The sequence below is a fragment of the Podarcis vaucheri genome (assembly GCF_965113315.1).
Source record: "Podarcis vaucheri genome assembly, chromosome: 8".
Classification (NCBI taxonomy): Eukaryota; Metazoa; Chordata; class Lepidosauria; order Squamata; family Lacertidae; genus Podarcis; species Podarcis vaucheri.
Genome location: NC_138766.1, coordinates 8,644,597 through 8,670,127, shown reverse-complemented (window position 1 = coordinate 8,670,127; position 25,531 = coordinate 8,644,597). Strand labels below are relative to the sequence as shown.

At 44.7% G+C, this 25,531-nt stretch overlaps 1 protein-coding gene across 7 annotated transcripts in view; it reads right to left on the bottom strand.

Annotated features, from left to right (window-relative positions):
* ENOX1 (ecto-NOX disulfide-thiol exchanger 1) overlaps window positions 1–25,531 on the bottom strand; it is a 297,090-nt gene that overhangs the window by 124,887 nt on the left and 146,672 nt on the right. For 5 of the 7 annotated variants that reach the window (XM_082234433.1, XM_082234427.1, XM_082234431.1 and 2 more), the window contains 2 exons: window positions 16,998–17,083; window positions 8,024–8,115 (listed from right to left, as the gene is read on the bottom strand). The gene's annotated coding sequence lies outside the window, so the exon portion shown is untranslated. The remainder of the gene's footprint in view (window positions 1–8,023; window positions 8,116–16,997; window positions 17,084–25,531) is intronic. The other 2 variants (XM_082234429.1, XM_082234430.1) reach the window with 1 other exon arrangement.

Sequence of the window (25,531 nt, the reverse complement as noted above, 5' to 3'; positions counted from 1 at the left end):
TATTTCCTCGACCTCCTCACACCTCCCTTTTTGTATTCCACTTCTGTTAATTATTTCAGCAATTCCTTTCCATCTACCTCTGTTTTCTATCCTATAATTATCTTAACTCATATTAACCTTATTTTTTCCTTTAGTACTCTATTAATCTATTTATACTTAATTCCTTATAACATTTCTACTAAAGCCATGTAACTTCATTCCAACGTTTTTCTAACATTCATTAATTTTACAATATTTCTGTAAATAATCTTTAATTTTTTTCCATTTTCTTCAACGTGAATCACTGAGAGTCCACTGCCAGTGGGCATTCAATCTACCCATCTAGTGGGGTGGGGAACAAAGCACTTCTTGCCTCAGGATCTGACCCATTAAACTTCAAACTCACCATCCAGCTGCACCACAACCCCAAGGTGGACCTGTTCAGTCGGAGAAGCAGATTCCTACATAAGCATATGCCTTTGCTGTGTCCTAGATGGACTTCGGCTCTCTTCAGAAACAGCTTGCTCTTTCTTTCAGAAAACGATTCCAAACTATTCAAAAGCTGCAAAAAAAAAACCTCCACTGGCTCATTCATCTACAGAACAGATGAGAATGATGGACTAGGGATCCGGGAGATCACAGGGTTCAATTCCCCACTCAGCCATTAAATTCACCGGGTGACTTTGGAGATACAGTGGTACCTCAGGTTACATACTTCAGGTTACATACGCTTCAGGTTACAGACTCCGCTAACCCAGAAATAGTGCTTCAGGTTAAGAACTTTGCTTCAGGATGAGAACAGGAATCGGGCTCCGGCAGCGCGGCAGTAGCAGGAGGCCCCATTAGCTAAAGTAGTGCTTCAGGTTAAGAACAGTTTCAGGTTAAGTACGGACCTCCGGAATGAATTAAGTACTTAAACTGAGGTACCACTGTACAGTGGACACTCAGGTTGCGAACGTGATCCATGCAGGATGCACATTCACAACCCGCAGTGTTCGCAACCCGCAGCGGTGCGTCTGTGCACACACGGGTTGCGATTTGGCACTTCTGCGCATTTGCAAAGTGCGATTTAGCACTTCTGCGCATGCGCGACCGCCGAAACCCGGAAGTAACCCGTTCCAGTACTTCCAGGTTTCGGCGGTCCGTAACCCCCCCAAAAAAACGCAACCTGAAGCATCTGTAACCCAAGGTATGACTGTACTCACCATCTCTCAGCCTAACCTACCTCAGAGGGTTGTTGCGAGGAGGAAATGGGGAGGAGGAGAACCATGTGACCAACCACCTTGATATCCTTGGAAGAGAAATGTGGTAAATGATGAAATAAATACTTCTCCATCCCTTTTTGCAAGCTGCCTAAAATGTGTGGTGTGTAGATGTCAGGGAACTGCCATCAGAGGCACGGGAGAGGGAGAGGGTCTCTGATTCTGCAGGGGAAGGTCCAAGCGCTAGAGGGAGACTCAGCCGGGAGGAAGGGGAAGAGAATGAGTGTAACACCAGGGATCCAGGAGAGCAACGGGACAGGGAGGTGCAGGGGCTCCAGGACTCTTCGTTGGAAGTTAGCGAGGAGAGCCCAAGCACCCCGCTGCCCACGCCCACCCTGCGCAGGAGACTCCCGCGCAGTGAGAGGAGGAAACGATTGGGCGTCAAACAACTCTTATGTTGGCAACGCTTTAAGAAACGCCCACAGATTCTACAAGTGACTAAGGGCAGCCACGCTAATATGGGCTGCGTAGTCCGGAGGGTTTAACCAGGCAATCCGATGCTCAAATGGAGCAGGATTACGCACGAGTAACTCCCAACCACTACAGTAGATTATGGGATGGAGAAATCCTCGCCATTTCCTCTCTTACACACACACACACAAACAGAGAGAGAGAGAGGCACACATGCTGCTCACCCAATTGTAGAAGGAGGGACCCAGGGGATGCCCTGCTTGGGAGTTCTCAGCTGACAACCTGCTTAGACCACCTGCTCCTCAAAGGCAGCGGTTCCTTTTGCAGCAAAGGCGAGGCAGCCTTGCAACTCTGCCAGCCACAGTTGCTGCTGCTTCTTCCCCTGCCCTGTGGGCTGAATATGGCCTCGCCGCCCACTCCCCAAGTACAGCGGTGCCCCACAAGACGAATGCCTTGCAAGACGGAAAACCCGCTAGACGAAAGGGTTTCCCGTTTTGGAGGTGCTTCGCAAAACGAATCTCCTATGGGCTTGCTTCGCAAGACGACAAGGTCTTGCGAGTTCCTGCTGGTCCCCCCTTTTTTCTAAGCCGCTAAGCCGCGTATCAGCTGATCCGATCAGCAGATAAGCCGCTAAAAGCCACTAATAGCGCTAATCCGCTAATCCGCTAATCCGTCAATGGGCTTGCTTTGCAAGAGGAAAAAACCGCTAGACGAAGAGAATCACAGAACGGATTCTTTTCGTCTTGCGAGGCACCACTGTACAGGGTTCCGGATCTGGTGCTATTGCTGCTTCCTTCATCTCCCCTTCCCCTTAACTCTGCCCAGAGCTACGGTGCTTTGCTTGCTGGAGTCCCAAAACCCAAAGAAGGAGCAAAAGGCTGCAGGGACTCTCCTCCTCCCCATTAGACAATCTCTCCTTTTCTTCTTGACTCCAGGCTGGATAAATGGTGCTTTGCTCTAGGAGAAGTCCAAAAATCCTATACAGTGGTACCTCGGGTTACAGACACTTCAGGTTACAGACTCCGCTAACCCAGAAATAGTACCTCGGGTTAAGAACTTTGCTTCAGGATGAAAAGAGAAATTGCACACCAGCGGCGTGGCAGCAGTGGGAGGCCCCATTAGCTAAAGTGGTACCTCAGGTTAAGAACAGTTTCAGGTTAAGAATGGACCTCCAGATGAAGTTCTTAACCCAAGGTACCACTGTATAAGAGTACAAAATCTTGTAAACATGGGAAGGTTATTTATTACTTTTGGGGAGGGGCATGTAACACAGAATCAACAAGTCCCTTATTTTTTTGGGGGGGTGAGTTTTTGCACACACACCCCTTGGATCTGCGCCCCCAGTGGGGGTTGGTTTCGCCAACCACTAGGTACGCCTCTGAGGACAAGTCCCCCAGCTCCAGGTTCTTACAGAAATTTCACAAGGAATACATCCTTGTATTTTTATTGACCACAATTGATGCAAATGATTTTATCCACAAATGCCTAACTATGGTAGACAACAGAGAAATATACATCAGATGGAACAAGCCTCTCACTGCTAGATTTCAATTCTACAGTGAGTCTTGTGATAGGAATTTTATGGTCTTAAATATATGGTAATGTTCATAAGTGTATCAACCCAGTGGCGTAGCGTGGGTTGTCAGCACCCGGGGCAAGGCAAGTAATTTGCACCCCCTAACCTGTGGATTTGCGCCCCCTAACCCTAACCCCCAGATGTTGCGCCCGGTGCGGCCGGCCCCCCCTGCACCCCCCACGCTACGCCACTGTATCAACCAAGCACATACATAGATCAGCACAGGAAGGCCAACCTGGAACCATTTTGATTCCTAAACCGACCAAATCTTTTCTCTGCAAGGTCAAAATGGAAAAGCCTCCCCATTGTCTTTTCCTTCACAAATCCTGTCTGTGTTTGAATAAGGTGTGAGCCTGTGACCTGGCCCAGGAACTAAGTATTTATCATTACAAAAGACTGGCCAGGCTACCCAAGAAATCCAATCAAGTAACCTGCCAGCCAGGAGATAAACAAGGACAAGAGAAAAACAACATTTAAATTTCTGTGATGTAGGTATGATGTATCTGAGGGGTGGTCTTAGGTTACACCCCTTCTGTGATGTATGTATGATGTTTCTGGGGGTGGTCTTGATCTACAGGGTGGCAATTTCAAAAGTCTTTATAAGGCCTTGCACACCATTTTTCTGGGTCCTCCTCCTTTCCTGCGTGTGAGGGAAGCACCCAGTTGCAACAGATCAATAAAGATCAAGCTTACTAGCTGCTTTGCTTCTCCATATTCTCTGGTTGGCCTCTGTTATTCTCTCCTACCAATAGGGAACCTATGTAAGGACTCTATATGGGCTCTTGGATACCCCATAGGGGAAAAGGGCAATTTTTGTTTACAACAGTCTCACCAAAACCAGTGGTTCTTACTTCAGAGTGAGCATGCATAGGACTGGCTCTTAACTCTCAGAACTGTGTTTGTTTCACGGATAAATCAGGGTTTCAGTGTGTTACCAGGGCCCCAATGCAGGTATTCAGATTATCAGATTATCTGCCTAGAAACCTCATGTCCATCCCTTATCCTTCACTATTTGCAACCCAAAGGCTGACAAAACAGCAACCATTGAAGATCAGCAGGAGGTTTAACACAGCGTACTATTTATCATTGCTTCCGAAAGACTGCTGAGGAAAGGCATTAGCCAGACGCAAATTTGCCTTTGAGAAGAAGTAACCTTATAAATATAGATAAGTTAGATCGAAGAAAGAAGAGTCTTTGGATGGGTTGATGATAAAAAACAGGCTTGGGCCCCCTGGGGTTTAACATTTTATGGGGGGGAAAGTAAGAGGAAGTGAGAGAGAAGGAAATGAAAATGTGTGGGCACTGAGGAAGTCAGCAAGAAGCATTCCGGAGAAAGCTCAGAAATGCACACAAGAAAAAATCTGTCCAAGGAAAGGGAAGGAGCACAGCAGCCCAGCCTAAGAAACAAACCGCAATTCCAATTTTCAGCCTATCGAAAGAGATGAGCAGGATGCAGCTCCTCCTCAGGCCCTCAATTATCTGACTACATAATGCAAGAACAAATGCTATTGTATATTTTCTTTAAAAACCTGGGAATTCTGTAAGAATACAGAGACAACACCAAACCCATCCCCATTTTAAATTCCCCCTCTTCTCCGTTTCCACCTGTATAAAACGTTCGACACCGAACTGAACTCACACAATATATGCACGCAATTTATTTTTACTGTGTCCATTTGTGTAATCACTCAAAAAAGATTGTGCAGGATGTAGAAGCTGTAACGCAACAATCACCCCTTGACAAATGACTTTTTTTAAAAAAGAAACTGGCTAGTTTCTTGGCTAGTACATTTATCCTGCTCTACAAGTGATGACTACGAACAATAATTTGCCCGAAACAAACTTGAGCAAAGAGCTGGAGGGCAGGGCGATAAAAGGGGTAGATTTTCAATATCAGAGATTTGGAGGGGGGAAATAAAAATTATGCACTACACAAGTACATAATCAAGAAACTTCACCATAATAATATTCAAATCATACACAGCATTTTGCTCATGTTTTACATGGCCCATTTTTTAAAGCAATTGGTGAAGAGAGACAAAAGCGTCTGGGGCAACATTTCTCAACATGGTGCCCTCCATATTTTGTTGGACTCCAGTTCTCATCATCCCTGGTCACTGGGAGTGGGGACAGGTGGGATTTGAAGTCAAACAACATCTGGAGGACTCTACTCCCCTTGACTAATGAGATTCTACCCAGGAATAATCTACACTGGTCAGTTATAACGTTAAAATGCATTATAAAAATGTGGCACCAGAGGGCACTACAGAGCAGCAATCCATCATCAATGGAAAATTGCATTGAGAGCCATATTACGGGTTTTTTAAAAAGTGTTTTTACAGATCAATGTAGATCTAGCCCCAGTCACATTTAGGAAAGAAATGGTTAGTAAAGAGAGAGTGAAGGCAGCTTCCTCAAGTTATGTTTTAAATTAAGCACATGTATGCACAGAAGCGCTGGCTGGCTTCCTTTTGTTTTTGTTTCATGCAAAGTAGCAAACGAATATTGGAGCCTCAGCTTCACGATCTGTCCTTCCAGTGAGCACTCAGGGCTGATTTCCTTCAGAATGGATAGGTTTGATCTTCTTGCAGTCCATGGGATTCTCAAGAGTCTCCTCCAGCACCAAATTCAATTCTTTGGCAATCAGCCTTCTTTATGGTCCAGCTCTCACTTCCATACATCACTACTGGGAAAACCATAGCTTTAACTATACGGACCTTTATGTAACGCATAGTTAGCTTTAAAGACCTGTAAATGGCTAAGCGTCATTTTCGGTCTCGCGATTCCATTACAGTAACCTTGCATCTTTAGCTGTGTAGCACATTAAGGCAGGAATCCTATACACAAGAAGCTGGCGTAAAGCAAGCCAGCATAAATAAAGCCAGCATATCCAAACTCCATTCAAGAGCGGGGCAACGGCTGGCTGAGTCAGTTTAAGCCTGGCAGAGGGCAAAAGCAAGCCTTTAAAACGGTACTCAAGGAACACCACGCTTTTGGCTAGCTTAATTTTGGCTGTGGTCTCAGTTCATGTGACTCAAGTGAACAGGCTTGGGATCCCAGCTGGGATGGGATGGGGCGACACCCAGAATATCTCTGGATGATCCAGTAAGGAAGGAGTTAAGCTGGCAGAGCCCGGAAACTCAGCTGCAGAATTTCTGCATCCTAACCCCGCTAATCCCAGTGCATCTTAATACAGTGGTACCTCTGGTTGCGAACGGGAACCTGCGCGTGCGCGGGTCGCAATTCACCACTTCTGCACATGCATGTGCCTTCATTCTGAGCATCTGTGCATGCCCGAGCGATGAAACCTAGAAGTAACCTGTTCCGTTACTTCCGGGTCGCCGCGGGACGCAACCTGAAAAGACGTAACCTGAACCAAACGTAATAAGAGGTATGACTGTACAGTGGTACCTCTGGATATGAGCGGGAGGAGCCCCGTTCGCATCCTGAAGTAAACGTAAGACGTGACCGCGCGTCTGTGCATGCGTGGGTCGCGTTTTGCCACTTCCGCGCATGCGCGTGACGTCATTTTGAGTGCCTGTGCATGCGCGAGCGGCGAAACCCAGATGTAACGCGCAACCCGAAAATACTTAACTTGAAGCTACTTCAAGCCGAGGTATGACTGTACAGTGGTGCCCCGCAAGACGAATGCCTCGCAAGACGGAAAACTCGCTAGACGAAAGAGTTTTCCGTTTTGGAGGTGCTTCACAAAACGAATTTCCTATGGGCTTGCTTCGCAAGACGACAATGTCTTGCGAGTTCCTGCTGGTTTTTTCCCCTTCCCCCCTTTTTCTAAGCCGCTAAGCCGCTTATCAGCTGATCCGATAAGCCGATAAGCCGCTAAAAGCCGCTAATAGCGCTAATCCGCTAATCCATCAATGGGCTTGCTTCGCAAGATGAAAAAACCGCTAGACGAACGAGAATCACAGAACGGATTCTTTTCGTCTTGCGAGGCACCACTGTATAGGATTCTTCCTGAGGTCATATTAAGAGAGAGTGGTAAAGTGTGCAGCTGCACCACATTAATAAATATGCTGTTAAACGTTTACAACAACTTTGCAAAGAAAAAACTTTACGATTCTATGATTCTATGTGAAACTGTTTAAGTGGGACAGAATCAGGAATTCCCAGTATCTCATGGCCCATTCATATATAAATTTTTAGGCAATCTCACTGAAACAATTGCATTTATTCTCAATAAAATGTTCACAGGAATTCAGTGTTGGGTTTTTTTTGGGGAGAACCAGTTTCAAGTATTTATGTTTGTAAAGATGCATTTCAAACTATGTCTGTCAACATATCCTAGGAGAGGAGCATGGGTGTTCAGCCACATTTCATATATTGTAGCTTGAATAAATTTTGCAAAGTTAATAAATGTTTACAAAAATATAGGACTTCTCATACCACCCAATCTCATTAATAAACCAAGACTACAAGATATTCACATCAATCTTGGCTAGCCGCCTAAAAAAATTTCCTACACAAATTAATAGCCCCAGACCAGACTGGTTTCGTCCCTGGTCGCAATATAACAAATCCACATCAGGAAACTAAAAATATAGGACTTTGCATGCATTCCACTGATTTGCATGTTCACTTTTTGAAGCAAAAAAATTTCTTTTCCAAAATAATTCTTCGTGCAGAAATTTCGTTGGGACATTAATATATACCACCTACAGGTAACCTAAGGCAATCAGATTAAGTGTACACCATAAATGAAATGTGAAAAGCGCAAAAAGAACATTTAATGCACTGTCAAGATACAATTGTGACTGTTATTTACTTCAATTCCTACCTTTTCCCAAGTTTTTTTCATCAATTCCAGTTCAGGAGTTCCATGAAAAGGGGCTGCTTTATTACAGCTTCTCTGTTTCTGTGCAGATGATCCTGAAACAATAACAGAGAATGAGCTGAAAGGCTTGAGAATATGGACAAGGTGCTTGGATTGGTCAGCGCTCTGAACCCTTGCCCCTTTGTCTGATAAAAGCTAGCAAGGAGGGGACAGCTAACTGGGCCAGGGAGGTGATTGATGCCTCCCTGCAAGAGGGATGGTCTCTGCTTGCTTGAAGGAGGCAGGGATAAGACCACACCTTAAGAAACACTCCCTAGATTTGGAAAATCTAAGTACCGGTAACTACCGGCCAGTTGCTGATCTCTCCTTCTTGGGCAAGATTCTTGAGCAGGTAGTGGTGGACCAGATTCTGTGGTGGCCCCCTGTTGGTGCACCGCTTTTTCCTGCCACCTTCGTTACATTTCTCTCCAAGCAGCCATTTGGATGTTTAACGTTTTAAAAGGTAAAGGGACCCCTGACCATTAGGTCCAGTCGTGGCCGACTCTGGGGTTGCGGCGCTCATCTCGCTTTATTGGCCGAGGGAGCCGGCGTACAGCTTCCGAGTCATGTGGCTAGCGTGACTAAGCCGCTTCTGGCGAACCAGAGCAGCGCACGGAAATGCCATTTACCTTCCTGCCGGAGTGGTACCTATTTATCTACTTGCACGTTGACGTGCTTTTGAACTGCTAGGTTGGCAGGAGCAGGGACCGAGCAACGGGAGCTCACCCCGTCACGCGGATTCGAACCGCGATCTTCTGATCAGCAAGTCCTAGGCTCTGTGGTTTAACTCACAGCGCCACTCGTGTCCCAATTAACGTTTTAGCCTTTTAAATGTGTTAGTGGGATGGAGAATATCTTATCTTATCTTATCTCTTATTTTATCTTAACTGGCACAGTTGTGATGCCCTTGAGTGTATTTCTGTTACAGTGGTACCTCTGGATGTGAACGGGGTCCCTTCTGGAGCCCCGTTCGCATCCTGAGCAGAACGCAACCAGTGTCTGCGGGTCACAATTCACCACTTCTGCACATGCGCGTGACGTCATTTCGCACGTCTGTGCATGCGTGGGCTGCAAAACCCAGAAGTAATCCGTTCCGTTACTTTCGGGTTGCTGCGGCATGCAACCTGAAAACGCTCAGCCTGAAGCATCTTTAACCCGAGGTATGACTGAGGGACGCAGGTGGCGCTGTGGGTAAAACCTCAGCGCCTAGGGCTTGCCGATCGCATGGTCGGCGGTTCGAATCCCCGCAGCGGGGCGAGCTCCCGTCTTTCGGTCCCAGCTCCTGCCCACCTAGCAGTTCGAAAGCACCCCTAAGTGCAAGTAGATAAATAGGGACCGCTTACTAGCGGGAAGGTAAGCAGTGTTTCCATGTGCTGCGCTGGTGCCGGTTCGCCAGAGCAGCTTCGTCACGCTGGCCACATGACCCGGAAGTGTCTCCAGACAGCGCTGGCCCCCGGCCTCTTAAGTGAGATGGGCGCACAACCCTAGAGTTGGACACGACTGGCCCGTATGGGCAGGGGTACCTTTACCTTTTATGGCTGTATTAAAGATGGTGTCTCACTATACTGCTGCCGTGAATGCTGGAAGGAAGACCGCTTCCTGCTCCAAGTCCTGTTTCCATCTAGCCTAAAGGGCAATGCCCAGACTCACCTTGAACAGCTAAATGAGGCTCCTGGGACATTGCTGGAACAACTCTTGGGTTGAGGCAACTGGCTAAAATGTTCTAAATGGTTTTAATTTTGGTTCCTCTGTTTTGTTTTTGTTGGTTAAATATTTAGTTGGGGTTGGCAGTTGTTTTAATTTGGGTATAACTGTAAACTGCTTATTATTATTTGATTTATTGGTTTATTTACAGTCTATATAAGATATTCTGGTTTTTTATGTTTGATGTTTTATTATATTTTTATATATGCTGTAAGCCACCCAGAGTGGCTGGAGAAACCCAACTAGATGGGCGGGATATAAATAATAAAACTACTACTACTATTACATGTGACAAGAGAGGAGATGGATTAAATGTTATTCAAATCTATTCCCCTGCTAATGTGCAATCTCAGTTTATAAAGCGTGAATTCAATATTATTTGTTATTTCAATGATACCTTATCAACTTCTGAAGAGCAGTAGAGCCAGCTAGAGGGAAGAACCAATGTTCTCTAATCTATCCAATCCTTTCTGGAGATTAAAATATATCACATCTATTTAATCCTTTCAAGAGAGTGCCCCATTTGTCTTTCAGTTACTATGGGAAGAATTAGCCTATGTTAATCAACAATCATCTGATAGAAAGTTGGATTAATGAATTCCTTAACTGTATAATTTCTTCAGTTTAAACTATGAAACACAAAGGGAGTTCAGTTTTTTGTGTTAACTACCTTGGGATAACACTCTTTTCTTTTAAGATTTTGCTATCAAACATTGTTGACCTTTCTGTAATCAGTGTTTTTTTAAGAACACATTAAAAGCTGATAAAATATAGCTATTTTTCACAATAGCCTACTTTTCATAAACCCTGAATTTGAAGCAATAGGGGGAAATGACGTCCCACAAACTGCTTCAGTGCTTTACCCACAGATTCAAACCTGAAGTATTTATTCAAAGATTGCAAAAGCTAATTGGGGTAAATTCTCAAAATTGCAAAGCTAGAAATAAGTTGAAAAAATAGTTTATCTTTGAGGAGGCAACTCCTGGAGATGAAAGCCAATAAAACAATATTTCAGAGCATAGGGGGGCACTAAGTACTGAGGGCAATAACTTCACTGATGTACTGGAAACTGAGGTCTTGCTAAAGGAACCTACTAATGGACAGGAAAAAACAAGAAGGAAACAGCTGGAAGGAATGGCACATTGTTTCTGTTGTCTCTATACTAATGCACAGAGCATTGGAAATAAGAAAGACAAACTTGATCTCTTGAACACAGGGTGGCAAATATGATCTACTAGGCATTACAAACCTGGTGGGATAAGACTGGAAGGTAGTAATTGAGCAGTATAATCTATTCAGAAGGTATACAAAACAGGAAGGATGTGTATACATATGTAGAGATCTATGGTTTGCAGCATAGAACACAGAGCACTGGGGTAAAAATTGTGAGGGAGGGAAACAATAGTGACTTCATTACGGGAGTATGACTGCCTTCCTTGAGCAGATTACCAAACATTCAAAAAGGAGATACAGTAGTCATGGGGGACTTCACTTCAACTACCCTGATCTCTATCGGAACTCAAACTCTGTCAAGATTGGGAAGCCTAACAAATTCCTCAACTGCCATTCTGACAATTTCATTCCCCAGAAAGTGAAAGAAATGACGAGTGGATTGATTCTCTTGGATCTGATGCTCACCAACAGGAAAGAACTGATCAGTGAGGTGTAAGTAGTGGGAACCTTGGCAGAAAGTGATAATGTCCTCTTGAGATTCGTTCTACAGTGGAAAGGGCAAGTTGAGTGTACTCAGATGTGCACTCTGGACTTTAAGAAGGCTGATTTCAAAAAGCTTAAAGAACTATTGAGTGAGATCCCATGGTAATATATATATATATATATATAGAGAGAGAGAGAGAGAGAGAGAGAGAGGTGTGGGGTGGGAATGGATCAGTGCCAGCCCAGGATGTTTTGCCACTAGAGGCAAGACAGAAAATGTCCCCCATCACCACCACATCCTCCTCTGCTATGTGCCACCAACATGCCTGCTTCCTAGATTCACAGGCAACTGCGGGTGGACACATGGCAGCATGTAGGTTGGTACACAGCAGGCATGTGGCAAAGTAGGAGGTCAATAGGTGCAGGAAATGAGAAAAGGGAATGAGATTTGTCTGGCATGACTTGTTTTTGAGAAACCCATTCTGGGTCTCAGTGCGGTGGTACCTCGGCTTACATACATTTCAGGTTACATATGCTTCAGGTTACAGACTCCACTAACCCAGAAATAGTACCTCAGGTTAAGAACTTTGCTTCAGGATGAGAACAGAAATTGTGCGGTGGCGGCAGCGGGAGGAGCTAAATTGGTGCTTCAGGTTAAGAACAGTTTCAGGTTAAGAATGGACATCCGGAACGAATTAAGTACGTAACCTGAGGTACCAGTGTAATCACAGCATTTTTTCCCAAGTGCTCACAGACCACCTGTTGAATTATCTGTTCTATGAGCTTTTCTGGTATCGATCTCAAGCTCACAGGTCGGTAGATACCGGAGTCTTCTTTTCTTCCTTTTTGAAGATGGGAACAACATTTGCCAGTCTCCAATGTATAGAGACCTCACCTGTTCTCCAAGAATTCTCAAAGATTGTAGACAGAGGCTCTGAGATTACATCCGCAAGCTCCTTTAGTACCCTTGGAGTTTTGAATTCATTCAAAGTAGGTGGATGTTCCCTTACTGCTTCTTTTCTTATCATGGGCTGCAGGTTCCTCCTTGCATTGTTTATTCTGTTTTCACCACACTGGGCTCTGTTTTTCTTTTGTGATATCCTTTGTGATTTCTCCTTTCTTCCATTTCTCATATATTGCCCTCTTAAATCTCAACTTATCTATAAGCTCCTTACGCAGCCACACCAATTTCTTTAGATGCCTCCCACTTTCCTTTCTTGTTTAAATTGCCCACATTTGGGCTTGCATTCGTTTAAACTCTTCGTTAGTGCTGGCACTGAACAATAACACATTTCCCCATCAGCAGTTGAGTTGTGTTCTCTAAACTACTTTGAGGTTTCCTGCAACCAAGCGGTATATATATATATATATATATATGCTTTCGTAGATTTTCACGGGTACAGGAATGCAGGTTTTGGTGTCTTCGGGTGTCTTCCCGTGTAAGAGTCGGGGTGTCTGTGCGACGTTTCGACGAGGTCTCACTCGTCATCTTCAGGCTGGTGCTTTCGGCTTCTTGTTACTGGAACAGAGCAGAATCTGGTGTTTGAGTTCCTATAAATACTGTTGAGGGGTGTGGTGTATAGCCTCCAACGTTCTGGGCAGAGAGGAAGTTCCTAGATTAGTGTGCCTTTTCTTCTTTTGTTCCTTAATTACTTGAGGGATATCTTGAGTGATTTCATGAGTGATATTCTGAATACCACTGGGTGGGTCATTAAGTGTAGATTAGTTGCTAAAGCTTTTGTGTCTTGACCTCTTGAGCTTGTGAAGAGTTTTTCTGAGAAGATGGCTGTGCTGCATTTAGTTGTGCTCTGGCTTGGCTTCGTGTATAGGGGCGAGCTGTGGTTTTGTGCCTTGTGCCAGCCAGATCTGTGTAGGGATTGCAGAGGGGTGCAGCATCCGGAGGTGCCACTATAGTTTGGCTACTGGATGGAGTCTGTAATATGTCTGTGGAGAGGGTCTGGGTTTGGGTCTGGTGTGGTTGATTGGTGACGGCGTTCTGTGTGCCTCTGGTTCTGGTGTCGGTTTTTGTGGGGAGGGCTAATTTCCAGATGTCTGGCAGGCGGGACGTGTCGTCACGCTTGTTCATGTTGTGAGGGTATATATATATATTGACTTAAACAATGTATATGGCAGATTCATATGGAACCTTTGCATGTTCAGACCCAGAAACCTCTCCCCTAAATAAATTCACACATGACTCTAATTTTGGTTTTTGGTTTTGGCAGAATTTAGGCCACAACATTATTGATTACAGAAAGTGACTGGTTGCATAGGCTCTGGTTTGACTAGCTCCCTGCACCGTTGCAAGTAGCACTGACCCAGGGCACCAGCATAGGTCAGCCAAGGGTGAACACCTGGATAAGCAGAAAGGCGGGAACAGGCTAACTCTGCCACCCAAATGTCCCCCTGGACTCAGGCATGGGCACAAGCCCCTCTCAGGGGTTGACCAAACCATCGAGTCCCTGGATTCCTTTAATGGAATACCCTTCACATAAGGATGGCGAGGGTGTTCTCCCATCCCTATCACCTGAACTATCGCCTATCCACAACCTTACAAGTTGGGACAATTTGCTACGCAGCAGGCGAAACCCAAATGGCACCAGCCAATCAGCCAAGTGGGGAAAATTCCTGCCGCGCCCCTGTCCCAACGACAGATGACACATGATGGCATAGCAAGGTCAAGCGCAAAGCCCTAAAAGCAGGGAGAGGTGGGCGGGTGTTCCGAATGCACGCGCCGAAAGAGAAAGCTCTGGGTCACGTGCATGGGCATAATTAGGTCCCTTGAACGTCCCATTGGCCAGATTGCACCCAGCTTCGAGGGACCTACCAATCGGGTGTTGTGGCTGACCAATCGTACCCACCCACAACACAGGGCGTTGGTTTCCAGGTCTCACTGCAATACGTGCCCGCTTTAAGGGAGGACCAAATTTGTGGTTGGAAGTGGTCCTTGGGCAACATTTACAGAAAGTGTGTGCTGCATATCTTTTGCCGCTGGCCATGTCTGTGGAGGATGGCAGAATTCTTCCTTGCAATGGTCTCAGTTCTGCAACCCACATACATCTGTGACATCTGGAACTGGAGAAGCTGTCAGCCAGCAAATGAAAATAGCTGGCTCTGTCAAAGGGCTTAAAATGCAACATCAGTTGCAAAGAGACAAAGATGCCTGGAAGTGGCAAATGCCAATCCTAACATAAAAGCAGAGACATCAGCTTGCCAACAAAGGTCCGTATAGTTAAAACCATAGTTTTCCCAGTAGTGATGTATGGAAGTGAGAGCTGGACCATAAAGAAGGCTGATCGCCGAAGAATTGATGCTTTTGAATTATGGTGCTGGAGGAGACTCTTGAGAGTCCCATGGACTGCAAGAAGATCAAACGTATCCATTCTGAAGGAAATCAGCCCTGAGTGCTCACTGGAAGGACAGATCCTGAAGCTGAGGCTCCAAGACTTTGGCCACCTCATGAGAAGAGAAGACTCCCTGGAAAAGACCCTGATGTTGGGAAAGATGGAGGGCACAAGGAGAAGGGGATGTCAGAGGACGAGATGGTTGGACAGTGTTCTCGAAGCTACCAACATGAGTCTGACCAAACTGCGTGAGGCAGTGGAAGACAGGAGTGCTTGGCGTGCTCTGGTCCATGGGGTCACGAAGAGTCGGACACGACTAAACGACTAAACAACAAACAACAACTACAACAACAACATAAAAGTGGTATGGATTTGAGATGGATTTCTTGATGAAAGGAAACAAATTATACACAAAGGTGTGTTTATGTGTCAGTGAATGAAAACAAGGAGTGAACTAATATTTTAAGAACAGACATCGAAATCAAGGGGAGGATGAATGGTCTGAAAAACGGAAATCTACTTTCTTTTGGTATGAAATTGTGAGAGATAATCTCATCTGTCCTGTAAGGGCAGTAATGCAATGTGTTGGCTTTAAGAATAATGCTGGTATATAGGAGAGGTTTTAGAAAAAAGCTAGGGAGAAACTGACAAGTAAAGATGAGGAAAATATCAAGGAGCAACCCAGACCTTTTAAATCCACGAGATTTGTTTTATTCCACTTACAGTTTGGTGACAGTACGGAGAGAACTATGAGGCTATGTTTTCAGGATCACTGTTCTGGCAGGTTATTTTCATTTGTATAGTATGTCTCTTGCTCACACAGCACTATGTTCTGAACAGCATTATTTTAAACATTGCTACCAACAGGCTGTGGAAATAACAGGCCCGCTTTTTACATTGAGGCTATTTTAGTAAAAGGCAGATGACAAAACCTTGATGGCAGAAAGTGAGGAGGAATTAAAGAACCTTTTATTGAGGGTGAAAGAGGAGAGTGCAAAATATGGTCTGAAACTCAACATCAAAAAAACAAAGATCATCGGCACTGGTCCCATCACCTCCAGGCAAATAGAAGGGGAAGAAATGGAGGCAGTGAGAGATTTTACTTTCTTGGGCTCCATGATCACTGCAGATGGTGACAGCAGACACGAAATTAAAAGACGCCTGCTTCTTGGGAGAAAAGCAATGACAAACCTAGACAGCATCTTAAAAAGCAGAGACATCACCTTGCCAACAAAGGTCCGTATAGCAAAAGCTATGGTTTTCCCAGTAGTGATGTATGGAAGTGAAAGCTGGACCATAAAGAAGGCTGATTGCCAAAGAATTGATGCTTTTGAATTATGGTGCTGGAGAAGACTCTTGAGAGTCCTATGGACTGCAAGAAGATCAAACCTATCCATTCTTAAGGAAATCAGCCCTGAGTGCTCACTGGAAGGACAGATCTTGAAGTTGAGGCTCCAATACTTTGGCCACCTCATGAGAAGAGAAGACTCCCTGGAAAAGACTCTGATGTTGGGAAAGATGGAGGGCACAAGGAGAAGGGGACGACAGAGGACGAGATGGTTGGACAGTGTTCTCGAAGCTACCAACATGTGTTTGACCAAACTGCGTGAGGCAGTGGAAGACAGGAGTTTCTGGCGTGCTCTGGTCCATGGGGTCACAAAGAGTCGGACATGACTAAACGACTAAACAGCAACACCTTACCAGCTCGCTCACTGCATCATTTATTCTGTTATAACCGGGTTGGGCATTGCTTTCCTTTTGGGTGAAGACAGAGGCAAAGGAGGTGTTGAGCGGTTCTGCCTTCTCTCTGTTACCCAATAAAATTACTCCGTCTTCTCCACTTGCCTACTCTTCCTCTTACTTCAGACACGGCCGAAGAAACCTTTATTATTATTTTTGATTTCTCTTGCAAGCCTGAGCTCATTCTGAGCTTTAGCCAGCCTGATCTTCATCCTGCAACTGTTGGCTACTTGTGTATACCCCTCCTTTGTGATTTCCCCTTTCTTCCATTTCTTATACATGCCCTTATTAAATCTCAGCTCATCTGTAAGCTCCTTATGCAGCCACACCGGTTAACACTGCAGACCCGAGCTAGGTTTCTTATGCTGCATAAATTCCTTTCCTCCCTACACACAACCTGCTTTGAAGGAATTCCTCTTGTTCTTTATTAGTCTCTTCCCTTGCCTGCAGGGGCTGTTCCATGGAATGTTCCAAAAACATTACACAGTACCTACCTACACAGATTTCTTCCTTTTGGCCGTGAAAACTTCTGGGCATTCTTTTGGGATGAGCGCAGTCTTTGGATTTGCAATTGCAGCATCTATGGGAAAAGAAAAAGATACAAATGTTAGGTTTGTTGGAAAAATCCTAAATCCTTCTCTTTAAAGCAGGCATAGGCAAACTCGGCCCCCCAGATGTTTTGGGACTACAACTTCCATCATCCCTGAACACTGGTCCTGTTAGCTAGGGATCATGGGAGTTGTAGTCCCAAAACATCTGGAGGGCTGAGTTTGCCTACGTCTGCTTTAAAGCCATCCTTGATATGGGTTGTAGAATGTTAACTATACAGAGGCAAAGAAAACATTCTACAATAAGCATTTAAATAGCTAACTGTGAAAGAAATATCTCAGTTTCCTGCTGAGTTGAAGAGGAAAATCTAAGGAGATTTGTCATGAGCAACTGCTTTCCAGTGTCGTCCTGTGTGGGCGGTTGCTCTACCCACCCCAAAATAAAGAATAAAATGGGTGAATGCTGAAAAGGTTTCAAAAGATGGGTTCATCTACTTCCTCTGTCTCCCCCCAAAAGGGCGCCAGGCTTCTGGTGTGCTTCACCCTATTATTATCGTCACTTTTACTGATGTAGAACAGAATGTCCCCATTTTCATCTGAGGAATGTCGGAGGTTATGGATAACGTCACCAGACATTGCCACGGTTCAATAAACCAAGAGGGTTAAATGGAAAAGTGGGAAAGGTAAATCTAAAAGTAATTCATCGAGTGGCTCCTTAGCGGCGGTCGAGTGAAGAGTGAGTACAACTGCAATCGTGTTCGAAATGGACCTTTTAAAACCTGTGCTGCCTTCCGCCTCTCTTTATCTAAGGGCTGCCTAGTTTCTCTTTATTCCTGTTCTCCACTTAGCAAAGTTGTATCGCCTAAGGACAGAGGCTAGTAAAAGCTAGCTGCAGTAAATGTGCATGGAAGATCAGTCATGAAACCTGCAAGCATCTCATCTGAATGCCTACAAGCTCTTCCCCAAATCCAAGTTACCAGAGACAGACAGAGATGGCTTACTAAACCCAACTATCGTTAGCAGCCTCTTCCTCCCCTCCCCTGGCCATTTTTCTTAACATTTAGTCTAGGTATTGGGGAACTCGAACACTTGTATGGTTGGCCTAATAAGGATATTGCCCTAATATGGATTTTTTTTTCCTTTAGAGCTACTTAAACTCTTTTTCTTTGCTTTATGAATACTAGCTGAGCCCTCAAACAAATTAAGGCCCGGGGGCAGAGAGGGAGGAGGGAGGCTCAATAATGCGAGTGAAACTGAGGCTGAAATTAACATTCTGTACATGCAATCGGGGGTTGCTTCTTTGCTTTTTGCAAGGAAGAGGACAGCCTTCAAGGAAATAACAGAACCTTGCGACCTTAAAACACATCTTGTATGTTATTCTGGCTAATAAAAGACTGTTATATAAACACTCCCAGCCTCTGCCTTGAATATCTTGTGCTGCATTGTACATTAACAGTACTTAATGAATTCATATAATGGGCTTTTGAGACTGTTAGCATCTGATCAGTACAACTGCTGCAAGAATCTACTTAAGCCAATTTTATAGCCACAGAATTGTAGTGTTGGAAGGGATCTCGAGGGTCATTTAGCCCAACCCCCTGCAATGCAGGGGTCTCAAATGAAGCATCCCTGACAGATGGCCATCTAACCTCTGCTTAAAAACCTCCAAGGAAGGAGAGTCCACCATCTCCCAAGAGAGACTGTTCCACTGTTGAACAGCTCTTATTGTCAGAAAGTACATCCTGGTGTTCTGTCAGAATATCTTTTATTGTATGTTGGATCCATTGGTTCGGGTCCTACCATCCAGAGCAGAAGAAGACAAGCTTGCTTCATCATCCATGAGACACCCCTTTAGTTATCTGAAGATGGCTATCCTATCTACTGCTTTTTGTCTCCACCTTGCCAACAAAGGTCTGTCTAGTTAAAGCTATGGTTTTCCCAGTAGTGATGTATGGAAATGAGCTGAAGAAGCTGATCGCCGAAGAATTGATGCTTTTGAATTCTTGTGCTGGAGGAGACTCTTGAGAGGCCCATGGACTGCAAGAAGATCAAACCTGTCCATTCTTAAGGAAATCAGCCCTGAGTGCTCACTGGAAGAACAGATTCTGAAGTTGAGACTCCAATACTTTGGCCACCTCATGAGAAGAGAAGACTCCTTGGAAAAGACCCTGATGTTGGGAAAGATGGAGGGCGCAAGGAGAAGGGGACGACAGAGGACGAGATGGTTGGACAGTGTTCTCAAACCTACCAGCATGAGTTTGACCAGGTAGTGGAAGACAGGAGTGCCTGGCGTGCTCTGGTCAATGGGGTCATGAAGAGTCAGACACGACTAAATGACAACAACCTATCTACTCTCAGTCTCCTCTTCTCCAGGGTAAACATATGCAGCTCCCTCAACTGTTCCTGATGAGGCTTAGATTCCAGACCCTTGATCATCTTGGTTGCCCCCCTCTGCACATGTTCCAGCTTGTCAATATCCTTCTTAAATTGAGGCGCCCAGAACTGGACACAGTACTCCAGGTGTGGTCTGACCAAGACAGAATAGAGCAGTACCATTCCTTCCCTTGATTTGGACACTACACTTCTGTTGATGTAGCCTAGAATAGCACTAGTTTTTGCTAATGCTTTTCCGATCACAAGGTCGGTGGTTCAAATCCCCACAACGGGATGAGCTCCCATTGCTCAGTCCCTGCTCCTGCCAACCTAGTAGTTCAAAAGCACATCAAAGTGCAAGTAGACAATACCGCTCCAGCAGGAAGGTAAAAGGTGTTTCTGTGAGCTGCTCTGGTTCACCAGAAGCGGCTTAGTCATGCTGGCCACATGACCTAGAAGCTGTACGCCAGCTCCCTTGACCAATAAAGCGAGATAAGCGCAGCAATCCCAGAGTCATCCGCGACTGGAACTGTCAGGGGTCCCTTTACCTTTATCTTTTTCCATCACACTGTTGATTCATGCTAAGTTGGTGGCCTACTAACACCTCCAGATCATTTTCACACGTACTATTGGTAAGCCAGGAGTCCCACATCTTAATATTTGTGCAGTTGGTTTTTCCTTACTAAGTGTAGATCCCGACATTTGTGCCTACTGAAATTCATTCTGATAGTTCTGGATAAGTTCTCCAATCTATTAAGTTCAACGTGAATCCCAATTATGTCTTCCATGGCATTGGCTACCCCTCCCAGTTTGGTGTCATTTGCAAATTGGATGAGCACCCCCAAATCGTTAACCCAAGTCGTTTATAAAGACGTCGAACAGCAACTGACCCAGGACAGAACCCTGCAGCACCCCACTTGTCAGATTTGCCAGGATGACAAGGAACCATTAATGAGCATTCTTTGGGTCCAGTCATTCAACCAGTTACAAATCCATCTAACAGCTACGTCATCCAGCCTACATTTTACATCCTCCTCCACAAGAATATCATGGGAAATTTATCAAAACCCTTACTGGAATCAGCATTCCCCTGATCCACCAAACTTGTTACTCTATCAAAAAAAGAAAAGAAAAGAAAAGAAAAGAAAAGAAATATGACTTGTCTGGCATGACTGTTTTCGAGAAATGCATTCTGGGACTTAATAATCACAGCATCCTTTTCTAAGTGCTCACAGACCAGTTGTTCCATTATCTGTCTTAGGACCTTTCCTGGATCATGAAGACATTTCAGTATGGAAATCAACTTGCTACTGGCCCTCTTGTGACAGATATATTTATTTAAATTTGCTGTATATTATTAATTAATAATCTACAGCAACAACACAGTATTGTGGGTGGGTGGGCCAAAATATTTCACCAGTATTTCATGCAAGTATTTAATAGTGCCCCAGAACCATCTTGTTTCACATTGTTTGATCTGTTGTTGCCATAATACTGAGCAGTCCATGCAAAAATTACTGCTAATATGACTTTTACTCTGTAACATCGACAGCTGATATACTGTAATTAGCATTGCTAGGGTTTCCTTCTACATTAGGGTGAAATAAGGCAGGGCACCAGTTAAATAATTTAAGTGTTTGTGAATAATTTTAAGTGGGGAATTTTCAAGTCAAATAAGCGCTAAGCAGAACGCTACCCTTTCTCTACAGTTTTCTGAAGTGCATGTTGTCTGAAGTGCATGTTGACAGAAATAGTTGCATAGCTTTGACTTCATTAATCATTTCAAAACGTTGCATAGTTCACAGGCACTTTAATTTTCCAATCATTGTACCTGTGGCTCAGCACAGATAAAAGATTACTTACACAATTTGCTCTGTGGGCAGCTTAATGCTCTTGTCACCTTACACTGAGCTTTAAGTGTGCACAACACAACAGAATGTCAGATGTTTTCCAAAGATTTTAAGGTCACGTTCGGGAACTTTTAGCAGCTCTCAATGCACAACTGATAGGTTTCCAAGAGATGGATGAATGAGCAAGGCAAGCTGCCTGAATCCTGCCACGCATGTACCATATTTTTTGCTCTATAAGACTCACTTTTTCCCTCCTAAAAAGTAAGGGGAAATGTGTGTGAATCTTATGGAGTGAATGCAGGCTGCGCAGCGATCCCTCTTGGTGTTCTGGCTTCTGAGATTCAGAATATTTTTTTTCTTGTTTTCCTCCTCCAAAAACTAGGTGCGTCTTGTGGTCTGGTGCGTCTTATAGAGCGAAAAATACGGTCTTTTTCCTGTCAGGAAGGCCTGAGTGATGCTATGTCTCGTTCTTTCTCACAAAAAGATGCTCTAACTAAGCAAGGAGATGCTATTGCTGCCTCCATCAGCATCTGTGGCGATCACTCTGCTAATCGTCACAACTTGTAAGGTTGCAGTTAGGCATTGGTTAAAAATTGGTTGGTGGAGGGGTAGGGGTTGGCTGTGCCTGCCCCTCCAATGCTGCTGCTGCAAGGGAATTCCGTTAAAGGAATCCAGGGGTTTGCCATTCTTTCGTCCGTATCCCAGCAAGGGGCTAGGGCCGTGCAAGCCCTTGGGAGCACACAGGGAGGGGTGACGGTATAGTGCCCAGCCCCATTCTCTCCCCAATATTGTTTTCCCTTACTGCTTTCACTGGAATCTGGAAGTCAGTTCTGTCCCTCGGCGGGGACAGATAGTCAGAACCAATGCCTAAGCAACCACTCACATTATGTATTTTAATAAAGTTGTGGCCAAAACTATGCCAAAAACCTTAAACAAAAATTCTGTGTGAATTGTGATTTATTGGAAGACACAAGATTTACCCACTCTGGAAGAATGGCAGATGAAGGTGATGGATTACATGGAATTGGCAGAAATGACTGGCAGAATTCGAGACCAGGGAGAAGAGTCGGTGAAAGAGGACTGGAAGAAATTTAAAGACTATTTACAGAAATATTGTAAAATTAATGAATGCTAGAAGAATGTTGGATAGAAACTAAGTGGTTTCCAGCTGTAATGCTTTAAGAGATAGGAAAAAAGGTTTGCAAAAGGGTAAAAGCTTAATGGTATGGATTTGCTGAATTAACAAACAGAAGTGGAATACAAAAAAGGGAGGTATGAGGAGGTCCGGGGAAATAAGTGTAAGAAAGATATGTTATGGAAAATCAATGTTGTTTTTTTTAACTGTTTTTATTTTGTATGTTTCTTTTTATTTTTCATTTTTACTGTTATACTTTAAAAACTTTAATAAATATCTTTTTTTAAAAAAAAATGAATTGTGATTTATTTAGGGAGGTGGCTTGGGGACCTCGACACGCAATTCTATTATTCTTTAACAGTCCGTAATACAGACCAAGGCTCCTGTGCACCCAGCACACACTCAACCACCAACACACACACTGTTTTCGGCCCTGGAAGGGGGCAGAATGGGGCAGGCTTATACCAGCCCCACCGACATGCGCAGTGTGTCAGAACGCAACTCCCACGCAAACTAGGAGTTGCCCATAGTCACGATGGCCTAAATCTATAAATCCTTATCTTTTGGAGTAGCATATTTATATCTGTGAAGCTTGTCCACAGCAGACACAATAAGCTAATAACCCTGTGGCACATAGAACACAAAAGGTCCCATGTTCCCTCTCTGGCATCTCTTGTTAAAAGAAGAAATCAGTGCTTGGCCAAACACACAATGCTGGGAGTGATAAACCAATTCAGATGGCAGCAGCTTCACATGGCAGCAGCCCCTTTCGCTTGCCATGGCTTGGATTTGAGGACGGATCCATAAAGGGGATCTCCCAACCCCTAGGACTATTTGCATTGCAAAGGCTTAATCATTAAGTCCCTTTTCAGAACAATTGCAAATTGCCATGATCATCTTCCACATCAGTAGCTATGACTCGTTCATGCATTTTAAAAAACTGCTTTGGAAAAAATTCCCGTTCAGGAAACATGCTGAACATCTGTTGTCTAGGTATTCATTAGTTCTGTCTGCTCTGCTTTTGGCTAATTGCCTGGGAGTGAAGTTCGAGCATAGCTGCAGATACAAGGGAACATTAGTTGCAAAGACCCTGCTACACATTGAGAAGAAGAAAAGAGAAAAGGTGTTGTCAGGAATAGGGCTTCTCTAACAAACTTTATTTACTGGAGCCTGTTATCTTCTGTTTGCTTACAATCCTCGCTTGTGCAACTGATAGCAGAAAGTGTATTTAATACCTACTCAGTGCTAATATGCTGCAGTATGCATGGCTGCTTAATTTAATTTATCTCTGATTAAGCCTATTATGTTTGAGATCACTTTACAAAAGAGACTTCCTTTTGCCAGCTGTAAGCTTATTTGAATTGTAATATAAGTTAATAACGTGTGAAATAACTAGTGATGCCTGCCTCCTAAATGTTAATTTTAGCAAACTACTTCCTAAGTTTGTGCACATATACAGATCATTCATTGCTGTGTACAAAGGATGTTTGTGGGACATAAAACAATGTACATTTGATAAAGGCTGCGAGTGAAGGAAAGTTACTTCTGAACTGCGGCCAAACAGAGACCAGAGATTACAGCCTGCATAGTATGGGTCATGCCCACCTAGCCACCATTCTTACTGGCGAGGACTCGAGTGATGCCAACGGAGGCGAGCTAACATTTGCCACACAGAAGGAAGATTGCTGGGGAACCCAGAACCTCTCCATGTGCATTTCACTCAGGTGGCGTCACGGAAGTGACATTGTGCAGTTGGTAAACCAGAGACACACAGGCTCAGAGTTTTGAGGACTTCTGAGGCGGTTATGTGCGGATGGGGCACTTGGTGTACCTATCACCATTGCCAAAGAGTTACCATATTTTTTTGCTCGATAAGATGCTGTCAGGGAACTGACATCGGAGGGAGAGGCGAAGGGGAGGCTCCCAGATGATGCTGGCGAAGGACACAGCAGCAGGGGGAGAAACAGCTCAGTAGAGGGGGAAGCAAATCAGCGCAACACCAGGGATGAAGGGGGGCAGACAGGGGAATTGGAGAGAGGGCTCCAGGACTCTTCACTGGACATCAGTGAGGAGAGCCCAGGTCCTCCGCTACCCACGCCTTCCCTGCGCAGAAGACTCCCGCGCAGTGAGAGGAGGAGAAGACTGGGTGTCAAACAACTTTTATGTTGGAAGAGGTTCAAGAAACGCCCACTGACGGATTCTGCCAGTGACTGAGGCAGCCACGATGAGAAGGGGCTGTGCAGTCAGAAAGGTTTAACAAGGCAAAATTAACCGAGAAAGGCACCAGCTTACGCACAAGTAACTCATACCTATTACAGATGCACTTTTTTCTTCCTAAAAAGTAAAGGGAAATGTCCGTGAGTCTTATGGAGCAAATGCGTGATCCCTGGAGCCTAATTGCCCACGGGTAAAAAGCAGATCATGCTCTCTCTTTTTTTTGTGAAAGAGGGAAGTGGGTGTTGAAACAGAGCCGATTGGCAAGCGATCAGGGAGGGAGATAAGGGACGCTAGCAATAAAGGAGGCTGCCTGGGAGGGGGGAGGTAAGGACAGTGAACTTGCAAGGAGAGGAGACAGGAAGACTAAAGCAATGAGGAGAGGAATTAGAAGAAAAGGAGGAGCAAAAAAACTGTTCCAGCTAAGGAAAAGACACTTAAGGCAAACAAGAGGGAAGGGAGTGTTGAAAGGAAGCAGCTGATCGCTAAGCGATCGGGAGGGAGATAAGGGAGATAAAGGAGGCTGCCTGGAAGGGGGGAGGTAAAAGCCCATGGATCCTCAGGATTTTTGCATTGGGTCACCCCAAATTCATCATCAGATCACATAGCATGTCCATGGCTACAACCTGCACCAAAAAACCCCACACATCCACTGTTTCGTGGGGCCACAATGGTGCAAAAACATGGTTACAAAGCACGGATCCCTATGGATCCTCAGGATTTTTGCATTGGGCTACCCCAAACTCACTGTCAAATCACATATCATGTCTGTGGCCACAGCATGAACCACAAAAATCATACATCCACTGATTCGTTCAGAATATTTTTTTTCTTGTTTTCCTCCTCTAAAAACTAGGTGCCTCTTATGGTCAGGTGGGTCTTATGGAGTGAAAAATACGGTATGTGGT